The sequence below is a fragment of the Sander lucioperca genome, chromosome 10, assembly GCF_008315115.2.
Source record: "Sander lucioperca isolate FBNREF2018 chromosome 10, SLUC_FBN_1.2, whole genome shotgun sequence".
Lineage (NCBI taxonomy): Eukaryota > Metazoa > Chordata > Actinopteri > Perciformes > Percidae > Sander > Sander lucioperca.
In genome coordinates this window covers 40,084,349-40,097,529 of record NC_050182.1, presented here as the reverse complement: position 1 = coordinate 40,097,529, position 13,181 = coordinate 40,084,349, and the positions used below count along the sequence as shown (strand labels likewise).

At 42.6% G+C, this 13,181-nt stretch overlaps 1 protein-coding gene across 2 annotated transcripts in view; it reads left to right on the top strand.

Moving 5' to 3' along the window:
• Positions 1 to 11,122, top strand: part of tsnare1 (T-SNARE Domain Containing 1) — a 242,440-nt gene extending 231,318 nt beyond the window's left edge. Inside the window, exon 12 of one of the 2 annotated variants that reach the window (XR_004898681.1) lies at positions 11,092 to 11,122. The gene's annotated coding sequence lies outside the window, so the exon portion shown is untranslated. The remainder of the gene's footprint in view (positions 1 to 11,091) is intronic. The other variant, XR_004898680.1, reaches the window with a different exon arrangement.
• The last annotated feature ends 2,059 nt before the right edge of the window (positions 11,123 to 13,181 follow it).

Here is a 13,181-nt window from a genome sequence, read left to right as displayed (position 1 = left end):
GACCTTAGAGATGAGCAATGAAACCCCTTAAACTCTAATTAAAACCACAGGGAGCCATCAAGCTCCCTCTTCCCTCTCTCTTCAAGGAGATAAAAACACTGTCTTACACAATTACAATGCCATTGCTACATAGGTAACAGAATAACCCTTACTGCCAACAGCTCACCTATAAAAAGCTATTTTTTTGCACGCTTTGTTGATAGTATTTCATGTATTTAGTCAATGGTCCCATTCTGCACTCTATACTGAAATGTCACAGCTTGAGCTCTCGTCACATTCCTCATCTCAGCTTCGGTGTCTCCCCCCTGCTAGCCACTCTGCAGAAACCCCCATCACACAACCTAATGATGTGGAAGATTCATCTCGACGCCCAAAATAACCCATTACCTAACTGCCGATAGACACATTTTGAAGGACCGACACTCTGTCATGTTGTCACCTTGTCCATTGATACGCAAAGTGGCGTCTCCCTGGCTGCTAAACAAGAGTATTGGTGGAAATGAGACGTTGTTAAGTAACAGCAGGAAAGATGATGTGAAGAATGAGAGGGCATCGCATTTAATAAGCTTTGAATTGCCGTCGTGGAGAGCCCCACCAGGAACAAGAAGCCATGCTGCGCTTAATTGGTGGAAAATATTGCTGGTTACCAGGACTGTTTTGTTCTTTTCCTCCATGTCAAATTTGAATTGTGATGTCAGTAAATGCCTGTGACACTCAGTAAGTCAGAGCTCAGATATATATAATGTCCAAAAAGCTGATGGCAACTCAAAAAAACACAAGACCAATCTGATACACAGCTACACAAGGAAGGCAAGTTCACCAGAGTGTTTTTGTGTCAAAGAGGGGTCACTAAGCCTGTTGTCTCATCACTCAAAAACATAAACAAAAACGTACGCACAACAATTCGTATGATATCCTACGAAATTACGGCGAGTTCTGACGACCACTCACATGACAGTTAAGTTTACCGGACTTTACAGTTCAATTTAGCCGAGAAAAAGTGAGGTTACGGTTGTTTCAGCAGCCATTGCATTTAAATTTAGCCGACAAAATTAGGCCGTCATGTGGCAACAACAGTTACATTTAGAGAAAAAGATGGTGGTTTGGGTTACTCCTGGATTCACTCAGGTTTTGGTAGAGACCAAACCGGAGTTAAAAGAAGAGTAAATGTTAGACCTTTGACATATTAGGTGTCCTGAAACATCACTCCAAATGTGGCTTCTGTGTTTGTTGGGTGTGTTTGCCATTTTAACTTAAAAGGAGAAAAGAATTCCATGTTGTGTTTGCAACTTCAATTAAATTTCAATTGTATTTATAGTATCATGTCATAACAAGTTATCTCAAGACACTTTACAGATAGAGTAGGTCTAGACCACACTCTATAAAGACCCAACAATCATCATAATAATTATAATAGTTGGTATGATGAACAGTGGCAATTAAAGTAACAATAAAGATAATGGAACTATGACTAGAAATAATAGTTGTAGCAGTTCAGGGCATAGCAGGGCATCGAGCAGGACCACGGCGGCAACTGCAACCATTGATCCAGGTGCCACCCCAATCCAAGGAAAATTGTGCAGCAAGCACGCCTGAGGACTCCGGGGAATAAGCTCCCCGGAGCTAAGTTAGTAACATGCATTACTGGGACATGGATGTACACAGATGGAAAGAGAGAGGAGAGAGGAGCTCAGTGTGTCAGAGGAAGTCCCCCGGCAGTCTGAAACTATAGCAGCATAACTAAGAGCTGGTCCAAGGCAAACCTGAGCCAGTTCTATAAGGGTTGGTAGATGAATCTGACGACTATGAAGAGAAGCAGAGAAGAGAGAGGATGTTGTTGTTTTTTACCCCAAGTGAACAAAACAAAGTTGGAAAATGAGTTGTACTCAACCTTAGGATTAATGTCTCAGGTCTATGTTCAAAAACCAAGAACCTTTTCAAAAGAACTCAACAATAATTAAAAAATGAACACAATAACAGACTTTACCACCAAATAAAGAGTCAGCAGGGAGTTGTTTCTGGTTGTTCATTGAACTTGAACTTGAACTTGACATTTACCAAACAAGCAACCCATATAATGTACGTTAGTGATTGCACTCTGATATTTACATTGTGGAGTAGAGAAGAGTTCTTTGTTTCTTTTTATGTCATTCCATTTTATTCATTTCAATGAAACTTAATTACTCACTCCTACTGCATTAGTTTTACGAGCCTTTATAAGTAAAAAATTATTTTGTTATGAGTTTTACGTGACCATTTTAAAGCTTAGTGATTTATAGCAAAGCTATATATGAATATATAACTCTGTACACATTAGCATCCCTGCAGCACAGCAGAGCGACTAAGGGAAAGTTGTGGTGTGTGTCTGTAGTAGTGTGTAGTCGAGCAGTAATAGTAGGACACAGTGCAAAGTGAAGCAGCATGACTCGTGCAACACAGGTCGCTCATGCATAATGCATCAGTCCTCCCGCCTCTTTAAAACAGGGAACTGTCACTCCTGGTTAGACCCAGCTCTGAACCATATTACACTGCGTCCCACTCAGCCCTCGCACGGGCCCATCCGCACATTAACATGTCTGTTTTCATCACAACGCCGCACCACTTGGCCTCTGCTCGGGACAGTCTGCGAGAAATAACTGTGAGGACAACAGCACACTATGGCGAGGCTAATCATGGACACAAAGGCTGTAGAACTCTGTTTGCTCATATTATAAATACATCAGTGTTTCCAGTTTCCAGTTTTCATGGTGAGAATTATTTGGATGTTGATTATGCAACAGTTATAGTTCTGGGAGAAAGAAATCAATCATCAATCAAGTGTTTAACCAACTTAATTATCAGTCCTGGTTGTCAGCTATTTGGATCATGGTAAAGTAACATTCTTAAAATTTACTATTATAAAACTTAACCAAGTTAACCACTTATACCATTTCTGCCATATTAGAAGGCAAGTTCCTGATAATCATTTTGGAAATGTTTGACTTTGAGTTGACATGCCCAACCAACACATTCTCACTCCCATCGCGTCAAAAAGCGACACTTGTTATTGACGCAAAACGTCACCTTTAGCGCCATATTTAGACATGCTTGGTCGGGACTCTTGGCGTCATTTTTTCACGCTCTGGGTCAGGACGCACGTTTAACTGACACAGCAGCACAAGAACGGGACAGTTAGGTTTAGGAAAAGATGGTGGGTGGGGTTACAAAATGTACGTTTCAGTGACACGCGGGACAAGAACGGGACATGAACCCTGGTCTCCTGGGTGAAAGTCCTGAGTTGTTTGACCCATCCACCACCCCCCCCCAACCAGCCTCCCTATGCAGATTTTTGGTCTTTTATACTACTCTCTACCGTTGTCTCTCTTAATACTACATCATCTTACAGCGCCGCGGTGGAGCTGCTGCTCTGCCCGGTGCGTTCCATACAGACACTAAGGGGTGATTTTTGCGTCAGTATCTGATGCTGAGAGCCACTGACCAATCGTCAGTATTTTACGAGTTGGGAGTGAGAACAGGTTGGCCCAACCTGAATGCACCATTAGCTGTGCTCTGCGTGGGGCTGGCTTTCAACCCTCTGAAGGATACAGATGAAGCCATCTATAATTTTCCGTGTCTCTGTGGTAGGTCTGTGACTGGTCTGTGGTGGGACCGTGGTCTGGCCTTAGCTGGAATAAAATCAGGCGCGATGATTTAGGGAGCGGGGGGCCCACTGATAACGCCCCTAAGCCCTGTGTGGAAAACCAGTTGCAGCAACAGTTTATGTACCCACCAGGAGAAGCAATGAATATGGACACTGAAACGGTTTACTGGCCTGAGAAATCAACGGTTCTTATCATTTTTTATGTGTATCCTACTGTATGAGGGAGTGTGCCTCTTACACAGAGCATACATTTATCATATCATGATCACATCATGTTGACCAGGTAAAAATAGCATGCTGAAGCATTTTGTAAATCCTGATAGACAACAGATTGTTTCTATGCTTTAAGGGAAGTAGTGAATTGGCTGAAGGAGACATGTCAGTAGGTACTGATTATTATTTCCAAAGAAGCCCTCTCCATCCACTTTCAATGACTATCGCCCCGTTGCACTGACCCCCATCATCATGAAGTGCTTTGAAAAGGCTAGTCATGGCTCACATAAAATCCACTCTCCCCCCCACCCTGGACCCCTACCAGTTTACATACCGAGGTAACAGATCCCCCGAGGATGCAATCAGTTCTGCTCTTCACCCAGCACTCACCCACCTGGATACCAAACACTCATACGTCAGACTTTAGTTCAGCATTCAACACCATCATCCCTCAGCAGCTGATCTGCAAACTGGACCAGCTGGGACAGCATTTCACAATGTAACTGGCTGCTGGAATTTCTTAGTGAGAGGCCTCAGGCAGTATGGGTCGGCAGCAACACCTCAAGAACCACCATTCTGAGCACGGGGGCCCCCCAAGATTGTGTGCTCAGCCCCCTGCTCTTCACCCTGCTGACCCATGACTGCGCTCAATCCTTCAGCAGCAACCACATCGTGAAGTTTGCGGATGACACAACCGTGGTGGGTCTCATCTCCAACAATGATAAGACCTACTACAGGAAGGAGGTCGACAACAACTGGCCACGTGGTACAGCGGAAATACCTCTTCCTGAACGTTGACAAGACCAAGGAAGTGGTTATTGATTTCCAGAGAGGTGCCACCCCAAAACCTCCACTGACCATCAACGGTGCTGCTGTGGAGAGAGTGAGCAGCACTAAATTCCTGGGGATGCACATCAGTGAGGACCTCTCCTGGACAGCAAACACTGCATCACTGGCCCAGAAATCCCAGCGGCATCTCTTCTTCCTCCGCACACTGAAGAGAGCAAGAGCCCCCCCACCCATCATGTGTTCCTTCTATAGGGGCACCATTGAGAGCATCCTGTACAGCTGCATCACTGTGTGGTACGGTAGCTGCACTGCCTACAACACCCTGCAGCGCATAGTGAAGGCTGCTGGGTGGATCATTGGTGTCCCACTCCCCTCACTCCTGGACATTTACCAAACCCGGCTCATCCGCAAAGCAACCAGCATTGTGGGTGACCTCAGCCACCCCTCACACAGCCTCTTGCCATCTGGGAGACGGTACCGGAGCATCCGAGCCTGTTCCACCAGACTGGCAAACAGCTTAATTCCCCAGGCAGTCAGGAAGCTCAACACCCTCCCCTCTCTCCCTCCCCTCTGCCCCCAAGAACTCTGAACCCTGAAACCCCCCCCCCCCACCTCCCTTCAGGATCTGCACTGGCCACTTTATATAAAAGAAGACACTCAGGAACTCTTCCTTTATATTGCACATTTCAAATATCTTCATCTTTAGTTTTCTATACTGTTTGATTTTGCCTTACATTTGCACTATTTAGAATTCATTACTGTTTTGTACATATTACTTATCTTTTTTATCTTTATTTGTATATATATCTTTTATATAATACTTGTTGTACCTGTCCTTATTGCACCGTGGGTCGGAGAGAAACGTATTTTCAATTGCTCTGTATGTCCGGCACATGTTGCAGAATCAACAATAAAGTTCACTTGATATCGATCAATTCTATCCATGAAAGCTGTCTTACTCAAAAGAACTGCATGAAAATAGAAGCAATATGAAAGGAAATTAATGATATAGAGTAAGAAAAAGCCTAACTGTGTGTGGCACAAATCAGCTGACTTCATGTGCAGCGGCAGGGTAACATCCAGGACAAACCGACACAATGTTTTTTACCCAAAGAAAGAATCAACTAGGTTTAGGAAGCAACACCACTTTGTTTGGGGGTTGTTAGGGTTTGAAAAAAGGTTGTGGGTGTGATAGGGTTAGGGGTTAGGGTTAGTCCAATGGTACAATTTAACTATAAATCAAAACAATTAACACTATTGCCAAGCCATGGACCAAACATTCTGTAGCAACATAGACATTAATTGTAGATTGTTGTTGCTTAACTTCTTTAAAGGCTCTGCACACTCACACAGGTGTTTTGACTGGCTTCTGGACATCGGGTCAGGTTTCAGTTGCTTGTAGTTCTGCCGTCCCAGAAATGCTTGTTACGTCCCAGAAATGCCTGTTACTAACCTAGCTCTGGGGAGTTTTCTCCCCGGAGTCCCTATGCTTCTTCTTCACCCAGAACATCGCCTTGGAATTGGGTGGCACCTACACTGGGGTCCTGGGTGCAGCTGACGCTATGGACTTACTACACCCTGCTACGCTCTGCGATTCCCCGCAGTGTCCGACTGCGTCCTGCTGCGTCCAACCGCGTCTACCCAGGCTGCTGTGCCACACTACACCCCATAACGCCCTGCTGTGCCCTACTATGACATGAACTACTACGACTACCATTGTGGTCACTGTTTCACTATCTTTATTATGACTATTATTGCCACCATTTACCACACCCCCAACCAGTGCCATCAGACACCGCCTCCCAAGAGTCTGGGTCTGTCCGAGGTTTCTTCCTAACAAAAAAAGGGAGTTTCTCCTTGCCACTGTTGCAATAGCTACTGCTAATGCTTGCTCTTGAGGCAACCACTGTAATAGTTGGGGCTTCGTAAACTACAGAGTGTGGTCTAGACCTACTCTATCTGTAAAGTGTCTCGAGATAACTCTTATGATTTGATACTATAAATAAAATTGAATTGAATTGAATTGAAACTGTTCCCTGATGTTTTGTTTTATTTATATATATATATATTTAACACACATGTACATTTTTACTCTTCTTTTATTAGGATTTTATGTTTTTAAGGCTGCTTACCCTTACTGCACATATTATGACAACTATTATGATGTGTTGCACAACGGGCAGTGTGCAATTTTGTTGGTTAGTGGAAGTCTCTGCATGCAACATGAGCATGTCCATTCAGAGTGATCCAATAGTTTCTTGTACAAAAGAACACATGTTGCCAACCGGCACTCAGCGACAAAAGACTCAGAGACCATGTGGTCTTTCAAACAGAGGGTTTCGGCCTACATGTAAATTCCACATCCCTTGCTCCAAACTCCTAAATGAAGAAAAGGAGATAAGGCCACAAAATGGCTGAATGACCACGAAGGAGTGGCCAAAGTGGTCAAAACTCTAAAAACTACAGCCTTGTAGTTCACACCTTTTCAGAGATCTCTGGATCCCCATTCGCTTAACGGCTTCTGAACACAGCATGCAGTCGGGGCCTATAAAACCTTCGGACACACCTTTTTCCATCGTCTTCCACTGGTGGCTAACGCTGCTGAAGCTCTTGTGCCCAAAACTTCCATTTCTGAACAAAGTGGATTTAATTAAGGGGATCCTGGAAACACACGTGTTTCAACGCTGCAGAGAGAACAACACATTCTCTAGAAGGAAATCGGACACGGACACCGTTGTTTCTTCAAAGTCGACTCTGGCTTGTTCCCTGCTGCCCTGGGGTCCAGCAAGTTTCTCCGTTGCCGCTGACGAGCGACACAGACCTGTTCTGTTTTAGCGTGGAAAGCTATGGACAGACACGAACGGACTGAACACACAGTAAGAAGGCTTAAGGTTTTCTGGGCAGAGGAATAGTGTGTTTTATTAATGTGTGGAGGCATAATGTTGCCATTGTTTACCATTAATGTGATCGATTGATAAGCGCTACTGTTGCGCGTGTGATTTATTAATCTATGATTGTGACCGCTGAGTCAGATCGATTTCTGTGAATGTACTCTGATCACGGTGCATTGTTGATATGTTGTGTTGAATATTGCAGCTAGCTTGTTAAAACTGTAATTGCTACCTGCTAACTCCCCTTTCATGGAGTTTTAGTTATTGTACTGAGTGAGATAATTTTTTTTCAAAGTGTTTTTCCTTTCCTAAGGGGCTTCCTTTCCTCTATCACTAACACACGCACACACGCACACACACACATGTACGGACATACACATGCCCAAGTGAACAGCTGGCCAACAGCGAGTCACGTATGTCGAATAGCTACACAGCTAGCACATAGCGAAGTAGTTTAGTGTGTCCCTCTTTGTCAACCACACGTTAGTCTGAGAGCTAACTGACTAGCTTAGTCACGTGGCGTTGCAACACAGCCCACCACCGCCCTGTTGAGGCTAAATAGCTTTTGTGCAGCTAACACATAGCCTAGCTTCAATGAGCTAACGGCTAATCTGGGCGTGACCGAGCAACCCCGGGTTGCGTCACCCCCCCCCCCCCCTCCTCTCTCTCTCTCTCTCTCTCTCTCTCTCTCTCTCTCTCTCTCTCTCTCTCTCTCTCTGACACACACACACACTCACACTGTCTCACAAAGACATGCTGGTTTGTTTTAGCTTTGTTTTGTTGTAGTTTAAAAAGGGTATATTAGTTTTAATTGATCGAAGAATTATTGATCAGCCATTGATTTTGAAATTAATAAATTCCATTATATTTTAAATAGCAGTTGTTGTGTGATTATTTTGTGTATTTGTTGTAATAATTGCTGGTTGAACACCGGTCAGTGCTCAAACTTCATTCTTCCCTTTGTTCCTTTAGAAAATACCAGATAAATTAATCAAATTAATTAATCTGTATTTTAAAATAAACACCACCTAATGAGACTGTTTCACAGTTCAATATTGGTCCCTGGTTGCCAGGGTGGTGCCCCGTTTTGATTGTTTGTATATTTGGTAAAGTTATTAATACCCATATTCATAACTTTATTAATATTGATAAACCATCTTTGATAATTTGCCAATAATTGAATCTGTACGCCTACCGATACCCAACATATGTATGTATGTATGTATGTAATCAGACACTGTTCGTTTGTTTCCTCATTTCCTTCGGGACAATACAAATCTATCCTATGTAAAATACCTTATCTGAAAGCAACTTGTAATTACGGCTGTTCAATAAATGTAATATTTACCTCTGAAAAATTTGCAAAAAACTTCTAATTTCCACAACTTCATTGTGGACACTTGGCCCATTGATGAGTCTCTGAGGTACCATCTCCATGTAGTATGTGTCTATTGTATGCAGTGAATAAATGGTTGCTAAGTATTTAGCAAAGTTCTTGTGTGTTGACTGTTTTGCAAAGTGTTTTTTTTTCTTCTTTTTTTTCGTATCTGCATGTGAGCTGCTGTTGCAGAGCCTGGCTGATGTGTATTTTTCTGCTGGGTGCCATTTGTTACCCATCAGTGATGATATTCACCAGAGAAAACTAACCTACACGGATGTACTCCCAGCCTGAGCAAATGTCAAAATGGTTCCCACTGAGAGGAGGACGATGTCGACTCAGTGCTCACAGTCCTCTTCCTTTCACATTTTTATTTTGAACATCCGTCAGGGGGGCACAGATTTGGGTTGTGGCACATAAGCCCCATCCTCCTGGTCGGTGCGTTTTGGAAGCAGGAACGACATTCTGTCATTGGCTGGTGAAGGGGAGCGATGCCAGGGCAGACAGGATGAGGACTAGGCTGTCACTGTAAGCAGTCAAGCGCTTATTCATGAAATGAAATTACTCTCTGACAATGCCACTGCTTTGCTTTTGAAGCAGACAGTCTTTTTCTGAACTGTAAATCCTTTGGCAAGCACCTCTTCCCCACCGCCCCTCCCGGCTCTTTGCCCCCGCTAACTGCAGAAGTGTGATTGCAAAGAGCAAGCCTTTCTTACCTCCACACAAAGAAACAGGATTTGTCATCAACATTTTACACTCTTAAAAAAACCCTGGAGGGATAAAGCAAACACTGATTTGATGATAGCTCCTATTTCCCCCCTGAATGCATTTATTGTGGGAGATAGGTGACTTTAAGTTCTACTCCAGTCTAATTTCCATTGCAAAAGAGAAGTCAAAGTGATTTCCAGCAGAACGCAGATTGTAGACTGGACTCTGTGATTGGCTGACAGGCATGCTAACTGTCAGCAGTGTGGAAGTAAGCCTCATGAATATTCGTGAAGTTACAGCAGGGCTTTAAGAAGATTTATTGTAAGGAACTGGAAGGAAGGTAGTCAGCTATTATGACTACTGACCATTTGAAAGTCAATAGTCATAATTAGTGTTGTATTAGAATAATATGAATTTCTTAGCATTTCCAGGTTAGTCAAATAATTCATTATCGTGGAGCAATAGGAAATGTCAAACATTTATAGCATATGTTCTGAGAACAGTATTTATTTCGGATATGTGCCAAGTTATCTAGTAATTGTCTCTAAGACAGGATCTACGTCCTTAAAAATGTTGTCATAACTCAAATAATCTGATTGTGGAATAATGTGTTCATTGCTAGCAATAAAAATCAGCTTTCAAAGCCAAAAACATCAGCAAGTGGCCAAGTAATTGTTGTGAGGGCCTTAATTGATTAGTTGTTGACAATTAAATTAATCGTTTGTCATTTTTCATTCAGTTTCTTCACTCGTCTGTGACAGTAAACTGAATATCTTTAAGTTGTGGACAGAACACGACATACAATACATTTGAGGACGTAATCTTCTGAAATTTGATAGACCAAACAATCAAGAAAATAATTAACAGGTTAATCGACAATGAAAGTATTGTTTAGTTACAGCCCTACTTTCACTGTTACTTGCTTAAACCCTTAAAGCAACACTAAAGAACTTTACCCGCTTCGGTCTCCCTACATTACATTGTCCAGTTCAACTACAGATCCACTACCCAATCTGGCAAATGTAATGTAATGGACAATTCCGCATCCAACCTGTAAGGGGACTGAAGCGGGAAAATTTCTTTAGCCAAGTTGTCTGGATTCCTAACCCATGCACATAGGTGGCACTAAGGTCACAGGACAATTTCCCCAGCTACACTATTTCACACAAATTGATTTTTCACGTTCTTTTGGTCAAGTCTTGCAAGAACATTGTTCCCCCTTGCCAAGCTTATGTTGTTACTGGTCTCGCATTGCCAGACCTTCCTTCACGGCGCTGCAGAGGAGGGTCTGGCTACTCCAAACAGCACTCTGGGATGGGAGAAAAAAGTGCTCCGGTTTATTGGCGTCTTGGGCGGCGCTAAGGACCAAACGGAGCAACGGTGCCTCTGCAAAATAGCCTCAGGAAGGAACTTGTTTTGGTGGAACATGTGTACGTTCAAAAGTAGTTTTAGTAGTGCAACAGAAAACTCAGATTGGACAGATAGTCTAGCTAGCTGTCTGGATTTACCCTGCAGAGATCTGAAGAGCAGTTAACCATACTGCCCTGCAAAGGCAAAAGACCTTAACTCGCTAGAGTGTGAAACTGAGAAAAATGACTTTAAAGTTTCTGTTTTGTCCAGACAAAAGTATTATAGGTAGGACTCCCAAAATTTGACAACTAGTTGCTATAATGAAGAAATGTTTGTATGCAAAAAATCTTGAGCTCAAAATTGACCTTTGACCCTTGTTTGGCAGTTACTGTACTCTGCCTTTGTATCATGTGCCAAAAACAAGGAGTCGTGCAAAGGCAAAAGGCAGTAACTGACATATAATCAATATTTGCTTGCTGTTCACCATACTTCCATCCATTATAAGAACACCTAACCAAGGTCTAGTCATCATGGTATTAGTTTTAAATTATATAGAAGACCTTTGGTTGTTCCTATTTAGTGCTATAATGATCAGGATAGTGCAGCAACACTAACAGTTAAACAGTATGACAGATAAGTTACTTTGCAGTACAGTATACAATATGAATAAATACAATAAATATTTTCTCAATAAAGATAATTTAATTATAATTGAATACAAAGGTATATTTATTGTTTAACGATAAATATATTATGTTTAACACTTTTGCAAGGCACTGTATCCGTGTCATATTCTCATTAGGGGCTGAGCCCCCCTAAAGGTCTGGTCCTAGAACCGCCCCTGGTTAAGGGTTAAGGGCCACCAAACTGCTCATGATGCACAGTCAACAAACTCAACTTGGATTACTACTTTTTAACTCTGAGATAACATAGACAGAGTTGACCGACCATTTAGGTTAGCCTACTTTGTATGGACGTTAGTGATAACTAGCTGCTATTATGGATTTGTGTACGATCTGACATGAACACCTGCAAGAAGGAAATATGGTTCAAACACGTATGGATTGTTGTGGATACAGCAGATGACGTGCATTGCTATGGATTATATCTTCCATGGATTATATCGGATTGCATGGAAAGGTAGGATACCTGTGTATTTAATAATTGGTTTTCGGCGTCTGATGTGAGGCTCCGCCAAGTGAGGAGGTGTGTCAGCATCACCGTTAGCGCTACGTGACACAGATTAAATTTAGCTAGCTCCTGGCTGTCACTGACGTTGACAGATCTGAACCATCGGCACTTTATTTCAAAGATGTGTCGTTTGTATGTTACGTGGTTTGGTGATAATTAAAAGCGGCAAACTTTGACAGTATGACAAAGCCAGAGTACAGTAACATCTCTCTTGATGCCTGGCTAAACAAAGTCAGAACACCGTAACTCAACTTCAGCTTGCCGGAACAAAGGCAAAGAGCCGTAACGGCTGTTACGGCGTTCTGCTGTGGTTTCTCGTATCGTTTTGGATGTTACGGTTGTCATAGACCTTTATTTTCTCGTTAAAACAATCAAATTGACTCACGATATTTATTCACATGATAAAGGAGGTCTCAAATAACCCAAAAATGACATTAACTCATTTTTGACCAAACATGATGTTACGGCGTTTTGCCTTTGTAGGGCAGCATAGTCCTCAGAAATCCACCAGAGTTTAGAATGCCAACACAAAGAAAGCAGAAGGTGTGGGACATCTGGCCTAAAAAGAGAGACATCCGGTGGAATTTTCGGCGGCACCGGAGCAATCCCGGAAGTGGAATGTCATCGATATAGACTATGTTAAGCGCAATTCACCAGGCTCACAAAACTCAGATCAAACTGTCACATTAGGTGGCGCTGATCAAATACAAATCAAGATTATGTTAATGTATTGAAAATTTTATACATTTTAGAATACTGTTTAGCTTTAGTTTGACAGAGTTTGTGACCCCCTGCTTCAAAACGGATCGCCACAATATGCTTTTGCCCTTTAGTCTGGCTATTCCAGACTTCTGTTTTCCCAAGCTCTTCTTAAAACTTTTTCCTACAGTACATGACCTGAAGTAGGTTTCTTTATGATTACATTGCCTTACTACGGTACGGTACAGTACAGTTACTTGGATGGCGGTCGGCACGACCCTATTTGGAGGTGCAGATGGGAAGCTAAGTATTGTTCTGCTGT